A 22,500-nucleotide genomic window follows, 5' to 3' on the forward strand; every position below is an offset into this window, starting at 1 on the left:
CCCTGTTACTATGATTGGAGTGAGACCCTGTCACTATGACTGGAGTGAGACCCTGTTACTATGATTGGAGTGAGACCCTGTTACTATGACTGGAGTGAGACCCTGTTACTATGACTGGAGTGAGACCCTGTTACTATGACTGGAGTGAGACCCTGTTACTATGACTGGAGAGAGACCCTGTTACTGTGACTGGAGTTAGACCCTTTCTGGAGAGAGATCCTGTTACTGTGACTGGAGAGGGACCCTGTTACTGTGACTGGAGAGAGACCCTGTTACTGTGGCTGGAGTTAGACCCTTTCTGGAGAGAGACCCTGTTACTGTGACTGGAGAGCGACCCTGTTACTGTGACTGGAGTGAGACCCTGTCTTTAGAGAGACCCTGTTACTGTAACTGGAGTGAGACCCTGTCTTTAGAGAGACCCTGTTACTGTGAATGGAGAGGGACCCTGTTACTGTGACTGGAGTGAGACCCTGTCTTTAGAGAGACCATGTTACTGTGACTGGAGTGAGACCCTGTCTTTAGAGAGACCCTGTTACTGTGACTGGAGTGAGACCCTGTCTTTAGAGAGACCCTGTTACTGTGACTGGAGTGAGACCCTGTCTTTAGAGAGACCATGTTACTGTGAATGGAGAGGGACCCTGTTACTGTGACTGGAGTGAGACCCTGTCTTTAGAGAGACCATGTTACTGTGACTGGAGTGAGACCCTGTCTTTAGAGAGACCCTGTTACTGTGACTGGAGTGAGACCCTGTCTTTAGAGAGACCCTGTTACTGTGACTGGAGTGGGACCCTGTCTTTAGAGAGACCCTGTTACTGTGACTGGAGAGGGACCCTGTTACTGTGACTGGAGTGAGACCTTGTCTGGAGAGAGACCCTGTCATCCTGTCTGCCATCTACCAATGTCTCCTCCCCATCTAATGTGGACTGGAACAAAACATTGCCTCACATCTCTCAGATCGAGAGAGTGAGAGAGAATGGTAATGGAATAAGACAGTGGATCATCAGCAGAGTCCTTTCTCCAGCTCTAACAATTACAGACAATAAGACACTAATCCACCACTGCTGTTCTACACACACACTCATTTGATACACACAGCAATACACACATACGCAGACACAGGTTCATCAGAGCGGAACCCTAAGAACAGACCCAGAGCCCAGGTCACTACTGACACAGTATCTCTCTCTCTCTCTCACACACACACACACACACACACACACACACACACACACACACACACACACACACACACACACACACACACACACACACACACACACACACACACACACACACACACACACACACACAAACACACAAACAAACAAATAAACAAGCCCATGTCCCGGACAGCACACAGTTTTACAGTCAGTCTACAATAGTGTTGTCATGATACCAGAATTTTCACTTCGATACTGATACCAGGTTTAGTATCGCGATACTCTATACCATCACGATAATTGATACCAAAACGATACCAAAACAAGACAGATCTTTTGAGTTCAATATCATTACTTTTGAAATGTTTGATGACAATTTTTCAGCTACATATGCATTAACGAATCATACAATCAATTTGACTTTGCTTTTATCAATCTAACAAAACAACATAATGGTGATCATTTATTCGAATGGTAAATCTCTATTGATAAACTGGGTAAATCAAGATGTTGCTTAGGTCTATTCACAATACAGGTGAATGCATATTCAATAGGAGTGTGTGAATGCATTGAGTTATTGAGCTTGTTTTGGCTGATTTCATGAGACTGCAGATGACAAACAATCTTTAGTTTTTTTTGCATTTGGGACATATTTATTGTTCTGATCAACAACATTTGCATAGAAGAAGCAATCTCTTCTTATGTAAGACCTCTAAGACCTAATGACGTCCTTCACACTCCGTGAGAGAGACAGGAGAGACGAGACTAACTCAATGCTAGAAATAATGTAAAGCACAAAGCCTTATTATTATTATTATTATCATCAAAACAGCTTTCAAACCGATGTATATTCTTTTCAAGAGTCTAATTGTATTTCTACTTGACGTCAACTTCTGGAGATCGCAGTGGGGAAATTATTTATGGCTCTCTCACAGTTTATGAATGTAACGTCTGCTTCCAACTCACACTCTCAAACACATAGATCCCCTGAACACAGCTCTCTCTAGATCCCAATCACCTGAATTCTGATCACCTGTTTACACACCTGTATGTCATTATCACACACTATTTAGTTCAGTTCTGTGCAGCCCATCATTGTGAGGTATTGTTTGTTTTGTGACATCCTCCCGTGCATGATAGTTTTTGCCTGTCTCGAGACCTACTGGGGGACTGCAGACCTATACAGTCGCCCATGGCCTGCGAGTCATCCACGCCCTTCTCTCGTCCACTACGGTCTAATAGCCCCGAACCCATGCACCTCGGCCACGCCCCTCTCACGCCTGCCGAGAGACATCGGAGGTTACGTGAAAAAGTGTGCCTCTATTGTGGAGAGAGTAACCACCTACTCAATAGCTGTCCCCCCCCCCCTCCCAACGAAGGGGTGACCACAACCCCTCCTCTTCCACCCGGTTTTAAGCACCTCTACGTTTTTGAATATTACCCAAAGGCAGTTTGGTATCCCGGCTCTTTCTGCTGATGGGGTCACTCAGTTTGTGGAGGGATGAGTGGACTCGGGGGCCTCAGGTAATTTAATTGACGAACAATTGGCACGACAGTTAAGAGTCAAACTAATCCCTGCAAATCCTCCCTTTATGATTAATGTGCTGGACGGACAACCGCTCTGGTCTTGTGACTTGCATACCCAAAAGTATCACTCCTCGGATTGGCCTCCTTCACTCTGAGGTCATTCAGTTAATGGTGTTGTCTTCGCCTAAAGAACCCCTCATCCTCGGTCACCCCTGGCTAAGTCTTCACGACATTTCCATCTCCTGGCGGCAAAGGGAACTGCTGTCATGGTCTCCTGCCTGTTTTACGAACTGCTTCAATCTACCTTGTCTAGCCACCTCTATAGAAGGATCGGAGTCTGCCATTCCAACCCACATCCCACCTGTATATGCCCAGTTCCATAGTGTCTTCAGTCCATTCTGCCCCCTCATCGCCTGGAGGACAGTGTGATCAACCTCCTTCCTGAGGCATCGCCCCCTCAGGGTCGGATCTACCCTTTGTCCATTCCAGAGAATGAGGCTATGGACACCTATATACTGTAGAAGAGGCCCTCGACATGGGATTCATCCGTCCATCCACGTCGCCGGCTGCATCCAGTTTCTTTTTTGTGAAAAAAAAGGGATGGTAGTCTCTGTCCCTGCATAGATTACTGACCCCTCAAAGACTTTACCATCAAGAATCGCTTCCATCTTTCTCTGATTCCGGCCGCACTAGAACAAGTTGGACCTATGTAGTGCTTACAACCTGGTCCGTATCCAAAGTGGGGATGAGTGGAAGGCGGTGTTCATCACCGTTAGGGGTCACTACAAATACCTGGTTATGTCCTACGGTGTCACCAATGCTTCCGCAGTCTTCCAGTCCTTCATGAATGAAGTTTTCCAGGACATGATCAACCAGTTCCTCATCGTGTACATTGACGATATCTTGATCTACTCTCACTCCATTTGAGAACACATACAACATTTGCAACAGGTCCTCCAATGGCTACAGGATCACAATCTTTATGTCAAGGTTACTACGGTAATCTTCCTAGGTTTCGTGTTGACACCAGGAGGGGTTAACATGGATAAAGGCAAAGTCACGGCCGTGCTTAACTGGCCCAAACCTAACACCATAAAGGAACTACAACGTTTCCTAGGATTTTCCAACTACTACCGTCGATTCATCCAAAACTGCAGCAGCACAACCACGACCCAGCACCTCGCGATACCCCTGCAGGCAAGTCCGTCAGACCCCAACTAATGCAGTGGTGCCATACCTCGCTGAGTTCTGCCAGCCTGGGATCACCCGGACCACAGAGCTACTGACACGCACATTCTGGTGGCCATCCCTAACAGCAGATGTCCGAGATTACGTTCTTTCCTGTCCCATCTGTGCATCGGCAAAGAGCCCTCGCCAACTACCTACAGGTAAGCTCGAGCCTTTATCTACACCACACAGACCATGGTCCCACATCACCATGGATTTCCTCACTGATCTGCCAGACCCTTCGGGCTTCACCACTATTCTAGTGGTAGTGGACCGGTTCTCCAAGATGTGCTAACTCATTCCCTTTCCGCATCTACCTAATGCCATGGAAATGGCCGAGTGCAAGGTCCAACAGGTGTTGTGTCTGTATGGGATCCCGGAAGACATTGTTTCAGATTGGGGACACCAGTTCATCTCCGGGGCTTGGCGAGCCTTCTGCAACCGACTAGGGGTCTCCATCAGCCTATCCTCCAGATACCAACCCCAAACCAATGGCAGACGGAACGCCTGAATCAGGAAATTAGGTAAGTACCTTCGCCAACACTGCACCCAAAAACCACACAAGTTGAGCTGTTATCTAGCCTGGCCCGAAAACGCACAGAACTCCCTGGTGCAGTCCTCACTCCATCTCACTCTTTTTCAGTCTGTCCAACCCCCCGTGTTCCCATGGGAGACAGAGCCCGGAAATGTGCCTGCCGTCGATGAGTGAGTGGTTTCGTTGGAGCGAGCAGGTTTGGGAGACCACACATCAGCACAGGCATCAAGCTTCCCTCTCCCAGAAACGGTCCAACCTATTCCACTCTTTCACCCTTGGCAACATATGTGGCTCTCTACCCAGGACATCCGGCTTTTTTGACCCCTGCAAAATGTTCAGTCCCCGGTTCATTGGTCCCTTCAAAATAATACACCGCATCAATCCTGTCACCTATCATCTCCAGTTGCCCCGCCATTACCGGATCTCCTCATCCTTCCATGTGTCCTTTCTCTGTGACGTACAGCCCTCTCCATCCTCCAGTGGCGCACCCCCTCCGTTTGACGTCGGCGGTGTACCGGCTGATTCTGTCCAAGCCCTCCTTGACTCCAAGTGCCTGGGTGGTTGCATCCACTACCTGGTGGCTTGGGAGGGGTACAGACCCGAAGAACGGTCCCGGGTACCCACCCAGGACATCCTCGGCCCAGCCATGATCCTGGCTTTCCACCGTCAGCTCCACGTCTCTGGGAGAGGCCCCCTGCTCAGCTTCCTAGGCCATCGTGGAGGGGGGGGGGGGGGCTACTGTGACATCTACTTCCAACTTACACTCTCAACCACAGATTCCCTGAACGCAGCTCACTCTCCAGATCACAATCACCTGAATTCTGATCACCTGTTTACACACCTGTATGTCATCATCACACACTATTTAGTTCAGTTCTGTGCACCCCATCATTGTGAGGTATTGTTTGTTTTGTGACATCCTCCCGTGCATGATAGTTTTTGCCTGTCTCGAGACCTACTGGGGGACTGCAGACCTATACAGTCGCCCATGGCCTGCGAGTCATCCACGCCCTTCTCTCGTCCACTACGGTCTAATAGCCCCGAACCCATGCACCTCGGCCACGCCCCTCTCACGCCTGCCGAGAGACATCGGAGGTTACGTGAAAAAGTGTGCCTCTATTGTGGAGAGAGTAACCACCTACTCAATAGCTGTCCCCCCCCCCCCCTCCCAACGAAGGGGTGACCACAACCCCTCCTCTTCCACCCGGTTTTAAGCACCTCTACGTTTTTGAATATTACCCAAAGGCAGTTTGGTATCCCGGCTCTTTCTGCTGATGGGGTCACTCAGTTTGTGGAGGGATGAGTGGACTCGGGGGCCTCAGGTAATTTAATTGACGAACAATTGGCACGACAGTTAAGAGTCAAACTAATCCCTGCAAATCCTCCCTTTATGATTAATGTGCTGGACGGACAACCGCTCTGGTCTTGTGACTTGCATACCCAAAAGTATCACTCCTCGGATTGGCCTCCTTCACTCTGAGGTCATTCAGTTAATGGTGTTGTCTTCGCCTAAAGAACCCCTCATCCTCGGTCACCCCTGGCTAAGTCTTCACGACATTTCCATCTCCTGGCGGCAAAGGGAACTGCTGTCATGGTCTCCTGCCTGTTTTACGAACTGCTTCAATCTACCTTGTCTAGCCACCTCTATAGAAGGATCGGAGTCTGCCATTCCAACCCACATCCCACCTGTATATGCCCAGTTCCATAGTGTCTTCAGTCCATTCTGCCCCCTCATCGCCTGGAGGACAGTGTGATCAACCTCCTTCCTGAGGCATCGCCCCCTCAGGGTCGGATCTACCCTTTGTCCATTCCAGAGAATGAGGCTATGGACACCTATGTACTGTAGAAGAGGCCCTCGACATGGGATTCATCCGTCCATCCACGTCGCCGGCTGCATCCAGTTTCTTTTTTGTAAAAAAAAAGGGATGGTAGTCACTGTCCCTGCATAGATTACTGACCCCTCAAAGACCTTACCATCAAGAATCGCTTCCATCTTTCTCTGATTCCGGCCGCACTAGAACAAGTTGGACCTATGTAGTGCTTACAACCTGGTCCGTATCCAAAGTGGGGATGAGTGGAAGGCGGTGTTCATCACCGTTAGGGGTCACTACAAATACCTGGTTATGTCCTACGGTGTCACCAATGCTTCCGCAGTCTTCCAGTCCTTCATGAATGAAGTTTTCCAGGACATGATCAACCAGTTCCTCATCGTGTACATTGACGATATCTTGATCTACTCTCACTCCATTTGAGAACACATACAACATTTGCAACAGGTCCTCCAATGGCTACAGGATCACAATCTTTATGTCAAAGTTACTACGGTAATCTTCCTAGGTTTCGTGTTGACACCAGGAGGGGTTAACATGGATAAAGGCAAAGTCACGGCCGTGCTTAACTGGCCCAAACCTAACACCATAAAGGAACTACAACGTTTCCTAGGATTTTCCAACTACTACCGTCGATTCATCCAAAACTGCAGCAGCACAACCACGACCCAGCACCTCGCGATACCCCTGCAGGCAAGTCCGTCAGACCCCAACTAATGCAGTGGTGCCATACCTCGCTGAGTTCTGCCAGCCTGGGATCACCCGGACCACAGAGCTACTGACACGCACATTCTGGTGGCCATCCCTAACAGCAGATGTCCGAGATTACGTTCTTTCCTGTCCCATCTGTGCATCGGCAAAGAGCCCTCGCCAACTACCTACAGGTAAGCTCGAGCCTTTATCTACACCACACAGACCATGGTCCCACATCACCATGGATTTCCTCACTGATCTGCCAGACTCTTCGGGCTTCACCACTATTCTAGTGGTAGTGGACCGGTTCTCCAAGATGTGCTAACTCATTCCCTTTCCGCATCTACCTAATGCCATGGAAATGGCAGAGTGCAAGGTCCAACAGGTGTTGTGTCTGTATGGGATCCCGGAAGACATTGTTTCAGATTGGGGACACCAGTTCATCTCCGGGGCTTGGCGAGCCTTCTGCAACCGACTAGGGGTCTCCATCAGCCTATCCTCCAGATACCAACCCCAAACCAATGGCAGACGGAACGCCTGAATCAGGAAATTAGGTAAGTACCTTCGCCAACACTGCACCCAAAAACCACACAAGTTGAGCTGTTATCTAGCCTGGCCCGAAAACGCACAGAACTCCCTGGTGCAGTCCTCACTCCATCTCACTCTTTTTCAGTCTGTCCAACCCCCCGTGTTCCCATGGGAGACAGAGCCCGGAAATGTGCCTGCCGTCGATGAGTGAGTGGTTTCGTTGGAGCGAGCAGGTTTGGGAGACCACACATCAGCACAGGCATCAATCTTCCCTCTCCCAGAAACGGTCCAACCTATTCCACTCTTTCACCCTTGGCAACATATGTGGCTCTCTACCCAGGACATCCGGCTTTTTTGACCCCTGCAAAATGTTCAGTCCCCGGTTCATTGGTCCCTTCAAAATAATACACCGCATCAATCCTGTCACCTATCATCTCCAGTTGCCCCGCCATTACCGGATCTCCTCATCCTTCCATGTGTCCTTTCTCTGTGACGTACAGCCCTCTCCATCCTCCAGTGGCGCACCCCCTCCGTTTGACGTCGGCGGTGTACCGGCTGATTCTGTCCAAGCCCTCCTTGACTCCAAGTGCCTGGGTGGTTGCATCCACTACCTGGTGGCTTGGGAGGGGTACAGACCCGAAGAACGGTCCCGGGTACCCGCCCAGGACATCCTCGACCCAGCCATGATCCTGGCTTTCCACCGTCAGCTCCACGTCTCTGGGAGAGGCCCCCTGCTCAGCTTCCTAGGCCATCGTGGAGGGGGGGGGGGGGGGGGGGGGGGGGCTACTGTGACATCTGCTTCCAACTTACACTCTCAACCACAGATTCCCTGAACGCAGCTCACTCTCCAGATCACAATCACCTGAATTCTGATCACCTGTTCACACACCTGTATGTCATCATCACACACTATTTAGTTCAGTTCTGTGCACCCCATCATTGTGAAGTATTGTTTGTTTTGTGACACACTTCTATTCGGAGCTCTGTTTTTCCCTGTAATTTACTCCTCCCGTGTATGATAGTTTTCGCCAGCCTCACTAACGACGCCTTTTGCCTATTCTCTGCCTGTACTTTAGCCTGTCAGATTTCCTGTTATCAACCTATTACCTGATCTCCTGGATGACGTTACGAGCCTTTTCTCTGTCTGTACTGTTGCCTGTTTGGAACCCCTGTGTATGACCTTCTGCCTGCTCCTGGACCCAGCTACTTGCCTCCTCCTGTGGTCCTTTACAATAAACACCTGTGTATGACCTTCCTGTAATTAACAATGACATTTATTATTACTAAAATTTCTGTGTACAATTTGAAACTTAAAACAAATTATCAGATAATAATAATAATATTAATAATATAATATAATATTTGGAAAAGCGTATTCTCCATTGGCTAACCAAGTTCCCTAATGATTGACTTACTATAATAGGTTGGGGATTGGAATATTGCTCTGAATCATTTAATTGATAGATGGCCTCCGGGACAGTCAACTTCTATGAAGACAAGTTTGAGGCAGTTTATAGAAAGATTTACTATTACAGATATTTGAAGAGTAAAGGATCCTAATGACAGGTCTTTCACTTGGCGTAGTAAGGCACGCTCCACACAATCACGCATTGATTTTTGGTTGGCGTTGAATCTTTTTAATAAAGGGTATTTCTGTTAACATCCTGGCCACTCCCCTTACTGACCATAGAGATAATTACACTGTGTACAAAAACATTACATCGACCCAGTGCAATAAAAAGGGGGTCTGGAGAAGACAAAAGATTTAAGTGCCTTTGAACAGGGTATAGTAGTAGGTGGCAGGTGCACCGGTTTGAGTGAGTGAGTCAAGAACTGCAAAGCTGCAGGTTTTTCACGCTCAACAGTTTCCCATGTGTATAAAGAATGGTCCACCACCCAAAGGACATCCAGCCAACTTGACACAACTGTGGGAAGCAATGGAGTCAACATGGGCCAGCATCCCTGTGGAACGCTTTCGACACCTTATAGTCCATGCCCTGATGAATTGATGCTGAACTGAGGGCAAAAGGTTGTGCAACTCATCATTAGGATAGTGTTCCTAATGTTTTGTACGCTCAGTGTATATTTGACTCTGTAAAGAACAATCTCAGCTAACGCTCAACACACAGAGTGCCTTCAGAAAATATTCACACCCCTCAACCTTTTCCACATTTTGTTGTGTTACAGCCTGAATTTAAAAATTATTACATTGAGATGTGTTACTGGCTTACACATAATACACCATAGTGTCGGAGTGGAATTATGTTTTTAGAAATATTTACAAATTCATAAAAAGCTGAAATGTCTTGAATCAATAAGTATTCAACCCCTTTGTCGTGGCAAGCCTAAATAAGTTCAGGAGTAAACATTTGCTTAGCAAGTCACAAAATAAGTTGCAAGTTGATGGGATGCTGGCCTTCTAAGCAGAGTTCCTCTGTCCAGTGTCTGTGCTCTTTTGCCCATCTTAATCTTTTATTTTTATTGGCCAGTCTGAGATATGGCTTTTTCTTTGCAACTCTGCCTAGAAGGCCAGCTTCCCGGAGTCGCATCTTCACTGTTGAGACTGGTGTTTTGCGGGTACTATTTAATGAAGCTGCCAGTTGAGGACTTGTGAGGTGTCTTTTTCTCAAACTAGACACTCTAATGTACTTGTCCTCTTGCTAAGTTGTGCACCAGGGCCTCCCACTCCTATTTCTATTCTGGTTAGAGCCAGTTTGTGCTGTTCTGTGAAGAGAGTAGTACATCTTCAAAAAGTACATAGGGGTACTGTGGTAATTGTGATGAAATCAATGCAATATTAACCACTTCCATGCATCATTCCGAAACAAAACAAACTATGGAAGCGGTCTAAGGCACTGCATCTCAGTGCTAGAGGTGTCCCTACAGACCCTGGTTCGATCCCGAGCTGTATCACAACCAGCCGTGATCGGGAGTCCCATAGGGTGGCACACAATTGACACAGTTTCTTTCAGGTTAGGGGAGGGTTTGGCCGGGGGAGGCAGTCATTGTAAAATAAAATGTTTATCTTAACCGACTTGCCTAGAAAGATAAAGGTTAAATATATATATATATTTTTAAGTAGGCCGAACACATCGGAGAAAGATTCTGTTGAATTGGCATGCACGACTCAGCCCGTACTCTACACAGACCAGTGGGACATAACCAATCAGAGCTGCACTAGGCCGATATGCAAATAGACCATTGACATATATGGATTTGTGCCATTTACTTTGAACTGGACCGTGTTTACACTACAGCATGAGTGGTGGTGAGTAGATGCGCTTGTTTAAAGATCAAAGTGACCGCTGCATGGAGCCACTTGTGCACATTTTGTTCATATTCTTTGCTAGACAGTGAGATATTAGCCAGGTAATAGATCATTTGTAGTCAGCAATAGTGGAGAGATTGCTTAGTACAAGAGCAAATAGCCACAGCAGCCTACTTGTCCACTGTTAAAGCTGTAACTAAAAGCAGGTACAGCCTCAGTGTTCACAGTAAAACTGTAACTTAAAGCAGCTACAGCCTCAGTGTTCACAGTAAAACTGTAACTTAAAGCAGCTACAGCCTCAGTGTTCACAGTAAAACTGTAACTTAAAGCAGGTACAGCCTCAGTGTTCACAGTAAAACTGTAACTTAAAGCAGGTACAGCCTCAGTGTTCACAGTAAAACTGTAACTTAAAGCAGCTACAGCCTCAGTGTTCACAGTAAAACTGTAACTTAAAGCAGGTACAGCCTCAGTGTTCACAGTAAAACTGTAACTTAAAGCAGCTACAGCCTCAGTGTTCACAGTAAAACTGTAACTTAAAGCAGCTACAGCCTCAGTGTTCACAGTAAAACTGTAACTTAAAGCTGGTACAGCCTCAGTGTTCACAGTAAAACTGTAACTAAAAGCTGGTACAGCCTCAGTGTTCACAGTAAAACTGTAATTTAAAGTGGGTACAGCCTCAGTGTTCACAGTAAAACTGTAACTAAAAGCAGGTACAGCCTCAGTGTTCACAGTAAAACTGTAACTTAAAGCAGGTACAGCCTCAGTGTTCACAGTAAAACTGTAACTTAAAGCAGGTACAGCCTCAGTGTTCACAGTAAAACTGTAACTAAAAGCTGGTACAGCCTCAGTGTTCACAGTAAAACTGTAACTTAAAGCAGGTACAGCCTCAGTGTTCACAGTAAAACTGTAACTTAAAGTGGGTACAGCCTCAGTGTTCACAGTAAAACTGTAACTTAAAGCAGGTACAGCCTCAGTGTTCACAGTAAAACTGTAACTTAAAGTGGGTACAGCCTAAATAGAGGGAACATTGGTGATGACCCTATTATAGTTGAAGAGATCATTTATTCTATGAACACCTTAAATATAATAAAACGTCTCCTGGGACTGATGGTATATCTGCTGAGTTTTACAAAACTTTTTCTCAACAGTTAGCCCCATTTCTGTTGGAGGTCTTTTCAGAAAGACTCCCAGTTTGAACTAAAGGTCTAATTACATTGATCCCTAAGCCCAAGAAAGACTTGCTTCTCCTGGATAATTAGCATCCAATCTGTCTTCTCAACAACGACTACAAAATATTACCCTATATATTTGCAAAAAGAATGAAAGTGGTATTGGACTCAATTGTAGAGGAGACCCAGTCTAGCTTCATGAGGAATAGACATACATTTATATCTAATAGTATCCGACTGGTGTTAATTAAACCATATGGACTATTCTGATCTAATCTTTGAAGATTAGTTTTATTGTCTTCTAAGACTTGTATGAAGCCTTCAATACAATGGAGCATGAATTTCTATTTTACTCCCTTGAGAAATTAGGTTTTTGGGAATTCTGCTTGCAACCCGACTTCTTACAAGTTTTATTAAAAAGAGTGATATAAAAGGGATTTCCATCGCTGACAGAGATGTTATCATGAATCAGCTTGCAGATACTGACCAGATTCCTCGAGCAGTCGATGTGATAACTATACCAAAGCAAAGGGACTGAATACTTACGTAAATAACCTATCTTTTGTCTATCATTTTTTAAACATTTGCAAAAATGTCTAAAAAACAAAAAAAAATTGTCATTATTGTTTGTTGTGTGTAGATTGATGAGGGGGGAAAAAACAATTGAATCCATTTTAAAATAAGGCTGTAATGTAACAACATTTTGAAAAAGTCAAGTGGTCTGAATACATTCCGAATGCGCTGTATCATATCGTTATTGTTTGTTTGTATTCTTCCTGTTTTGTGCAACAACAACAAACACAAACAAATATATATATATATATATATATATATATATATATATATATATATATATATATACACACTACCGTTCAAAAGTTTCTGGTCACTTAGAAATGTCCTTGTTTTTGAAAGAAAAGCAACATTTTGGTCCATTAAAATAACATCAACTTGATCAAACACCAGTCTCAACGTCAACAGGGAAGAGACAACTCCAGGATGCTGGTCTTCTAGGCAGAGTTCCTCTGTCCAGTGTTATTTTGCCCATCTTAATGTTTTCTTTTTATTGGCCAGTCTGAGATATGGCTTTTACTTTACAACTCTGCCTAGAAGGCCAGCATCCCGGAGTCGCATCTTCGCTGTTGACGTTCAAACTGGTGTTTTACGGGTACTATTTAATGAAGCTGCCATTTGAGGACTTTTGAAGCGTCTGTTTCTCAAACTAGACACTCTAATGAACTTGTCCTCTTGCTAAGTTGTGCACCGGGGCCTCCCACTCCTCTTTCTATTCTGGTTAGAGCAAGTATGCGCAGTTCTGTGAAGGGAGTACTACACTGCATTGTACCAGATCTTCAGTTTCTTGGCATGTTCTTGCATGGAATAGCCTTCATTTCTCAGTACAAAAATTGACTGACGAGTTTCAGAAGAAAGTACTTTGTTTCTGGCCATTTTGAGCCTGTAATCAGACCTACAAATGCTGATGCTCCAGATACTCAACTAGTCTAAAGTAGGCTAGTTTTATTGCTTATTTAATCAGAACAACACAACAGGTTTTTAGCTGTGCTAACATAAATGCTAATTGTTTTCTAATGATCAATTAGCTAATCCAAGTTTATAATTTTAAAAGGCTATCACAACGTGCCATTGGAACACAAGAGTGATGGTTACTGATAATGGGCCTTTGTATGCTTATGTAGATATTGTAGATATTCCATTAACAATCTGCTGTTTCCTGCTACAATATTCATTTACAACATTAACAATGTCTACACTGTATTTCTGATCAATTTGAGGTTACTTTAATGGACAAAAAAATATGCTTTTCTTTCAAAAACAAGGACATTTCTTAGTGACCCCAAACTTTGGGACGGTAGTGTATATATTTACACAGTTGAAGTTGGTTTTGGCAAGTCGGTTAGGAGATCTACTTTGTGCATTATACAAGTAATTTTTCCAACAATTGTTTACAGACAGATTATTTAACTTATAATTCACTGTATCACAAATCCAGTGAGTCAGAAGATTAAAAACACTAAGTTGACTGTGCCTTTAAACAGCTTGGAAAATTCCAGAAAATTATGTAACTGCTTTAGAAGCTTCTGATAGGCTAATTGACATAATTTGAGTCAATTGGAGGTGTACCTGTGGATGTATTTCAAGGCCTACTTGCCTACTTGCTCAATGCCTCTTTTCTTGACATCATGGGAAAATCAAAAGAAATCAGCCAAGACCTCAGAAAAATAATGGTTCATCCTTGGGATCGTTATGTTTCCTCCAAACATAACGATTGTCATTATGGTCGAACAGTTAGATTTTTGTTTCATCAGACCAGAGGACATTTCTCCAAAAAGTATGATCTTTGTGGAGTTGCAAACCATAGTCTGGCTTTTTTATGGCGGTTTTCTTCCTTGCTGAGCGGCCTTTCAGGTTATGTCGATATAGGACTCGTTTTTACTGTGGATATAAATAATTTTGTACCTGTTTCCTCCAGCATCTTCACAAGGTCATTTGCTGTTGTTCTGGGATTGATTTGCACTTTTCGCACCAAAGTACATTCTTGCAAGCCGAAGAACACCATTCCAACCATGAAGCACAGGGGTGGCAGCATAATTTTTTATTTTACCTTTAGTTAACTAGGCAAGTCAGTTAAGAACACATTCTTATTTTCAGTGGGTTAACTGCCTGGTTCAAGGGCAGAATGACACATTTGTTCCTTTGTTAGCTCAGGGATTTGTACTTGCAACCTTTTGGTTACTAGTCCAACGCTCTAACCACTAGGCTACGCTGCCGCCCCATCATGTTGAGGGGGTGCTTTGCTGCAGGAGGGACTGGTGCACTTCACAAAATGGTCGGCAACATGAGAAAGGAAAATGATGTGGACATATTGAAGCAATATCTCAAGACATCAGTCAGGAAGTTAAAGCTTGATCGCAAATGGGTCTTCCAAATGGACTATGACCCCAAGCATATTCCAAAGTTGTGGCAAAATGGCTTAAATACAACAATGTCAAGGTATTGGAGTGGACATCACAAAGCCCTGACCTTAATCCTATAGAAAGTTTGTGAGCAGAACTGAAAAAGCGTGTGCAAGCAAGGAGGCCTACAAACCTGACTCAGTTACACCAGCTCTGTCAGGAAGAATGGGACAAAGTTCCCCCAACTTATTGTGGGAAGCTTGCAAAAGGCTTCCTGAAATGTTTGACCAAAGTTAAACAATTTAAAGTCAATGCTGCCAAATACTAATTGAATGTATGTAAACTTCTGACCCACTGGGAATTTTATGAAAGAAATGAAAGCTGAAATAAATCATTCTCTCTACTATTATTCTGACATTTCACATTCTTAAAATAAGTGGTGATCCTAACTGGCCTAAAACAGAGAACTTTTACGCAGATTAAGTGTCAGGAATTGTGAAAAACTGAGTTTAAATGTATTTGGCTAAGGTGTATGTAAACTTCCGACTTCAACTGTATATATATATTAAGGATAGACGTGACTGATGTGACTGAGGCGAGGGAGACAAATGATAAAATAAAGATTTTTGGCAATTATTGTTTTTGGTGACAATCCCTTTTGAAGTCAGCATATTTTGCTTTGTGGTTTGCATGCTATCACAAAAAAGTATTATGGTAGTGAATTGGTGTTATATTCTTATATTCAGCTTTAAGCTAGCAAGGAAAGTTAGCCTACAAAGCTGGAAGCTACCTGTGCTTCATTGCATTGTAAAGTGTTCTAGACATTGTTTTGCATACAGTAATGAACAGTTTCAACATTTCTACATGTCGTGTTGCATTATTCAGGTGTGTTAACTTCTGTTCAGTGTGAGTGGGGAGCTAACATGATGCAGTCCAGACTCCCAGTGGTTCCTCAGGACAGACTAGAGTCAGTATGAGAGAGGAGATAACATGATGCAGTCCAGACTCCCAGTGGTTCCTCAGGACAGAGTAGAGTCAGTATGAGAGGGGAGCTAGCATGATGCAGCCCAGACTCCCAGTGGTTCCTCAGGACAGACTAGAGTCAGTATGAATGGGGAGCTAACATCATGCAGCCCAAACTCCCAGTGAGATCAGTGGTTCCTCAGGACAGACTAGAGTCAGTATGAGAGGGGAGCTAGCATGATACTACAGTCCAGACTCCCAGTGGTTCCTCAGGACAGACTAGAGCCAGTATGAGAGGGGAGCTAGCATGATACAGTCCAGACTCCCAGTGGTTCCTCAGGACAGAATAGAGTCAGTATGAGAGGGGAGCTAGCATGATACAGTCCAGACTCCCAGTTGTTCCTCAGGACAGACTAGAGTCAGTATGAATGGGGAGCTAACATGATGCAGCCCAAACTCCCAGTGAGATCAGTGGTTCCTCAGGACAGGCTACAGCTACCAATGACTAAGTGTAGCAGGCACAGTACGCTCGCGATATAAGGGGACATCGGCTGTGCTGATAGACAGACTTCGTCCACACTCAATGAGTAAAGGACGCTAAATACATTTGATATAAGTACCGAATGTAACAAAATACTAGTAACCATTTTTCATGTTCTAGTGTTGAAAAAGTACAGAAGTGTCAGTATACCGCGCAACATTAGTCTGTAATTATCCAGCTTTCACACAGTCTGAGAGACAGAGACAGAAAGAGAGAGAGCAAGATAGTGAGAGAGTGATACCAATCAACACTGTTTTATCACACAGAGTCCCCAACAGTCCTTGTTTCATATCAACACCACTGGGCACACAATGGCAGCCCAGTCCATCAAGATCTCATAATTTCCCTTCCAAATTCGACGTTTATTTTTTTTTGCATTAAATCCACCTGGTCACAGGATATAGGGTTAAAATAGAAACATATCAAAGGTTTAGGTTTAGGCCTGGTAATTGCCGGGGACCTCACGACAGAACATTATCACGATACTTAGGTGCTGATACAATATGTATTGCGATTGTCATGATTCTATACAGTATGCACTATGATTCGATACTGTGATTTCATTGCGATTTGATGTTCCAAACATATTGCTCACCATATGTCTGCTGCAGAGAGACAAGATAGAAAATGAGAAAACAAGTTTTGATTGGTCAGGGAAATAAAACTTGCAATATTGTCAAAACGATACGATATACTGTACAGTGCCTTCAGAAGTATTCCCACCCTTAACTGTTTTCACATTTAGTTGTGTTACTGTCTGGATTTAGAATGGATTAAACAAAAAAAAAATGTCACTGTCCTACACAGAATACCCCTAAATGTATATATATACCCCTATACCCCTAATACCCCTAAATGTCAAAGTGGAATTCTGTTGATAGACATTTTTACAAATTAATCAAAAATTAAAAGGTGAAATGTCTTGAGTCAACCCCTTTGTCACGCCTTCTCCCACTCCCCCTCTCCAGTGCTCGACATCACCGGTCTACTAACCACCGGTCCTGGCACCCTCATTACGCGCACCTGCTCCCCATCATTACGCGCACCTGCTCCCCATCATTATGTGCACCTGCTCCCCATCACCTAGATCACCTTCCCTTTATTTAGTCCTCAGTAGCCTCAGTCATCAGGCAGTACTGGTTTTGTCTCTTTTAGTGTGCTTCTCTTGTTTTGTTTATCTGCCTTTAATTATTATTAAACTCACCTTGTGCACCTGCTTCCTGACTCCCAGCGAATATGTTACACCCTTTGTTATGGCAAGCCTAAATAAGTTCAGGAGTGAACATGTGCTTAACAAGTCACAAAATAAGTTGCATGGACTCACTCTGTGTGCAATAATGTTGTATTACATAATTTTTTTAGGACTACTTAATTTCTGTACCCCACACATTCAATTATCTGTATGGTCCCTCAGTTGAGCAGTGAATTTCAAACATAGATTCAACCACAAAGACCAGTGAGGTTTTTAAATGCCTTACAAAGAAGGGCACCTATTGGTAGATGGGTAAAAATGAAAAAAGAAGACATTGAATATCTTTTAGAGCATGATGAAGTTATTCATTATATTTTGGATGGTGTATCAATACACCCATTCACTACAAAGATAAGGGGAGTCCTTCCTAACTCAGTTGCCGAAGAAGAAGGGAACCACTCAGGGATTTCACCAGGATGCTAATGGTGACTTTAAAACAGTTACAGAGTTTAATGGCTGTGATAGGAGAACAAATATTCCAAAACATGCATCCTGTTTGCAACAAGGCACTAAAGCAACACTGCAAAAAATGTGGCAAAAGGAATTCACTGTTTGTCCTGAATACAAAGTGTTATATTTGGGGCAAATCCAATACACCACATTACTGAGTACCACTCTCCATATTTTCAAGCACAGTGGTTGCTGCATCATGTTATGAGTATGCTTGTAATCATTAAGGACTGGAGAGATTTTTACAATAAAAAATAAATGGCATGGCAAAATCCTGGTGGAAATTCTGGTTCAGTCTGCTTTCCATCAGACACTGGGAGATGAATTCACCTTTCAGCAGGAAAATTACCTAAAACACAAGGCCAAATCTACATTGGAGTTACTTACAAATAAGAGAGTGAATGATTCTGAGTGGCCCGTTACAATTTTTTTAATTCTTCAAGCTCTGTCAAATTGGTTGTTCATCATTAATAGACAACCATTTTTAGGTCTTGCCACAGATTTTTTCAAGTAGATTTAAGTCAAAACTGTAACAGTTTTTACTTAAATCTACTTAAATCTACACAGTTGTCATCACCACCAAAGGTGATTCTAACATGTGTTGACTCATGGGTGTGAATATGTAAATATGTAAATGGTAAGAAGAGGGGCGGGGGCGTATGCCTCATGGCCAACGTGACATGGTGTGATGAAAGAAACATACAGGAACTCAAATCCTTCTGTTCAACTGATTTAGAATTCCTCACAATCAAATGTAGACCGCATTATCTACCAAGAGAATTCTCTTCGATTATAATCACAGTCGTATATATCCCCCCCCAAGCAGACACATCGATGGCTCTGAACGAACTTTATTTAACTCTCTGCAAACTGGAAACGATTTATCCGGAGGCTGCATTCATTGTAGCTGGGGATTTTAACAAGGCTAATCTGAAAACAAGACTCCCTAAATTTTATCAGCATATCGATTGCGCAACCAGGGGTGGAAAGACCTTGGATCATTGTTACTCTAACTTCCGCGACGCATATAAGGCCCTGCCCCGCCCCCCTTTCGGAAAAGCTGACCACGACTCCATTTTGTTGATCCCTGCCTACAGACAGAAACTAAAACAAGAGGCTCCCACGCTGAGGTCTGTCCAACGCTGGTCCGACCAAGCTGACTCCACACTCCAAGACTGCTTCCATCACGTGGACTGGGAGATGTTTCGTATTGCGTCAGATAACAACATTGACGAATACGCTGATTCGGTGTGCGAGTTCATTAGAACGTGCGTTGAAGATGTCGTTCCCATAGCAACGATTAAAACATTCCCTAACCAGAAACCGTGGATTGATGGCAGCATTCGTGTGAAACTGAAAGCGCGAACCACTGCTTTTAATCAGGGCAAGGTGTCTGGTAACATGACCGAATACAAACAGTGCAGCTATTCCCTCCGCAAGGCTATAAAACAAGCTAAGCGCCAGTACAGAGACAAAGTAGAATCTCAATTCAACGGCTCAGACACAAGAGGCATGTGGCAGGGTCTACAGTCAATCACGGACTACAGGAAGAAATCCAGCCCAGTCACGGACCAGGATGTCTTGCTCCCAGGCAGACTAAATAACTTTTTTGCCCGCTTTGAGGACAATACAGTGCCACTGACACGGCCTGCAACGAAAACATGCGGTCTCTCCTTCACTGCAGCCGAGGTGAGTAAGACATTTAAACGTGTTAACCCTCGCAAGGCTGCAGGCCCAGACGGCATCCCCAGCCGCGCCCTCAGAGCATGCGCAGACCAGCTGGCCGGTGTGTTTACGGACATATTCAATCAATCCCTATACCAGTCTGCTGTTCCCACATGCTTCAAGAGGGCCACCATTGTTCCTGTTCCCAAGAAAGCTAAGGTAACTGAGCTAAACGACTACCGCCCCGTAGCACTCACATCCGTCATCATGAAGTGCTTTGAGAGACTAGTCAAGGACCATATCACCTCCACCCTACCTGACACCCTAGACCCACTCCAATTTGCTTACCGCCCAAATAGGTCCACAGACGATGCAATCTCAACCACACTGCACACTGCCCTAACCCATCTGGACAAGAGGAATACCTATGTGAGAATGCTGTTCATCGACTACAGCTCGGCATTCAACACCATAGTACCCTCCAAGCTCGTCATCAAGCTCGAGACCCTGGGTCTCGACCCCGCCCTGTGCAACTGGGTACTGGACTTCCTGACGGGCCGCCCCCAGGTGGTGAGGGGAGGCAACAACATCTCCTCCCCGCTGATCCTCAACACTGGGGCCCCACAAGGGTGCGTTCTGAGCCCTCTCCTGTACTCCCTGTTCACCCACGACTGCGTGGCCACGCACGCCTCCAACTCAATCATCAAGTTTGCGGACGACACAACAGTGGTAGGCTTGATTACCAACAACGACGAGACGGCCTACAGGGAGGAGGTGAGGGCCCTCGGAGTGTGGTGTCAGGAAAATAACCTCACACTCAACGTCAACAAAACTAAGGAGATGATTGTGGACTTCAGGAAACAGCAGAGGGAACACCCCCCTATCCACATCGATGGAACAGTAGTGGAGAGGGTAGCAAGTTTTAAGTTCCTCGGCATACACATCACAGACAAACTGAATTGGTCCACTCACACAGACAGCATCGTGAAGAAGGCGCAGCAGCGCCTCTTCAACCTCAGGAGGCTGAAGAAATTTGGCTTGTCACCAAAAGCACTCACAAACTTCTACAGATGCACAATCGAGAGCATCCTGGCGGGCTGTATCACCGCCTGGTATGGCAACTGCACCGCCCTCAACCGTAAGGCTCTCCAGAGGGTAGTGAGGTCTGCACAACGCATCACCGGGGGCAAACTACCTGCCCTCCAGGACACCTACGCCACCCGATGTCACAGGAAGGCTATAAAGATCACTCAACCACCCGCCACTGCCTGTTCACCCCGCTATCATCCAGAAGGCGAGGTCAGTACAGGTGCATCAAAGCTGGGACCGAGAGACTGAAAAACAGCTTCTATCTCAAGGCCATCAGACTGTTAAACAGCCACCACTAACACTGAGTGGCTGCTGCCAACACACTGACACTGACTCAACTCCAGCCACTTTAATAATGGGAATTGATGGGAAATGATGTAAATATATTACTAGCCACTTTAAACAATGCTACCTTATATAATGTTACTTACCCTACATTATTCATCTCATATGCATACGTATATACTGTACTCTATATCATCGACTGTATCCTTATGTAATACATGTATCACTAGCCACTTTAAACTATGCCACTTTGTTTACATACTCATCTCATTTGTACATACTGTACTCGATACCATCTACTGTATCTTGCCTATGCTGCTCTGTACCATCACTCATTCATATATCCTTATGTACATATTCTTTATCCCCTTACACTGTGTACAAGACAGTAGTTTTGGAATTGTTAGTTAGATTACTTGTTATTACTGCATTATCGGAACTAGAAGCACAAGCATTTCGCTACACTCGCATTAACATCTGCTAACCATGTGTATGTGACAAATAAAATTTTATTTGATTTGATTTGATTTGATTTATTCCATTTTCAATACATTTGCAAACATTTCTAAAAACATGTTTTCACTTGGTCATTATGAGGAATTGTGTGTAGATGGGTAAGAAAAAACACAACTAAATCTGGAATAAGTCAAGGGGTATGAATACTTTTCATATTTAAATAACCAAGCTGCCCTCAGCAGTAGCAGCAGCAGCTAGCGAGAGAGAGTAGTTGAGGATGACTTTGCCAAATTTGGTCTTGATAAGACAGCAGCTGCATCCTTAATTCAAAACATACACCAACACACAACCACACTTCATTTCCTTCCCCCATTGCCTTTATTGATAATATATTTCATTCCATCTCCAGACATGCCAACGATAGTGTCTTTTCATTTCCCTCTGTTACTCTTGATTCAATTTTCCAAATTAACCACAGAGCTTTAGTCCTCGGGCCAAATTCCACACAGTGGAAATTGGCCTGGCTCAACCGTAGAAAACAAGTTATTGGGCCTCAATATGACACACAACTCTGGGACGATTGAAAGAAGGTTTAGACAGAGATTATCTCACAAGAAAGACCAGGTAATCCACATGGAATCCAACTGTTCCAATAGTTCTATTAAACTCCATTTACCAAGATGAGATCCATGGGGATTCCATTAGGTTGACAGTGCAGATGTACTTCCTGAGGGATCTGGTCATCACATAGACCTCCCTCATTTCAATGTAGACATAGATCAGTCATGTTCTCAAGCTAAGCTGACACAGCAACCCCTTTCCCCTCTTCCAATAGTGAATGGTAGCCTCATATACACCTCACAGGCATTTGAGGCTTTCTCTATGTGTGTGGTACAAGGTTTGAGTGCATACGCGCACACATACACAAACTCTTATCTGGTAGTACTC

The 22,500-nt window shown here is 44.5% G+C and overlaps 1 protein-coding gene across 1 annotated transcript in view; it reads right to left on the reverse strand.

The window, feature by feature from the left end:
- LOC139382359 (glutamate receptor 4-like) overlaps nt 1–22,500 on the reverse strand; it is a 174,358-nt gene that overhangs the window by 148,012 nt on the left and 3,846 nt on the right. The gene's annotated exons all lie outside the window — the stretch shown is intronic.

Source organism: Oncorhynchus clarkii, chromosome 24, assembly GCF_045791955.1.
Source record: "Oncorhynchus clarkii lewisi isolate Uvic-CL-2024 chromosome 24, UVic_Ocla_1.0, whole genome shotgun sequence".
In the NCBI taxonomy this organism is placed as follows: Eukaryota; Metazoa; Chordata; class Actinopteri; order Salmoniformes; family Salmonidae; genus Oncorhynchus; species Oncorhynchus clarkii.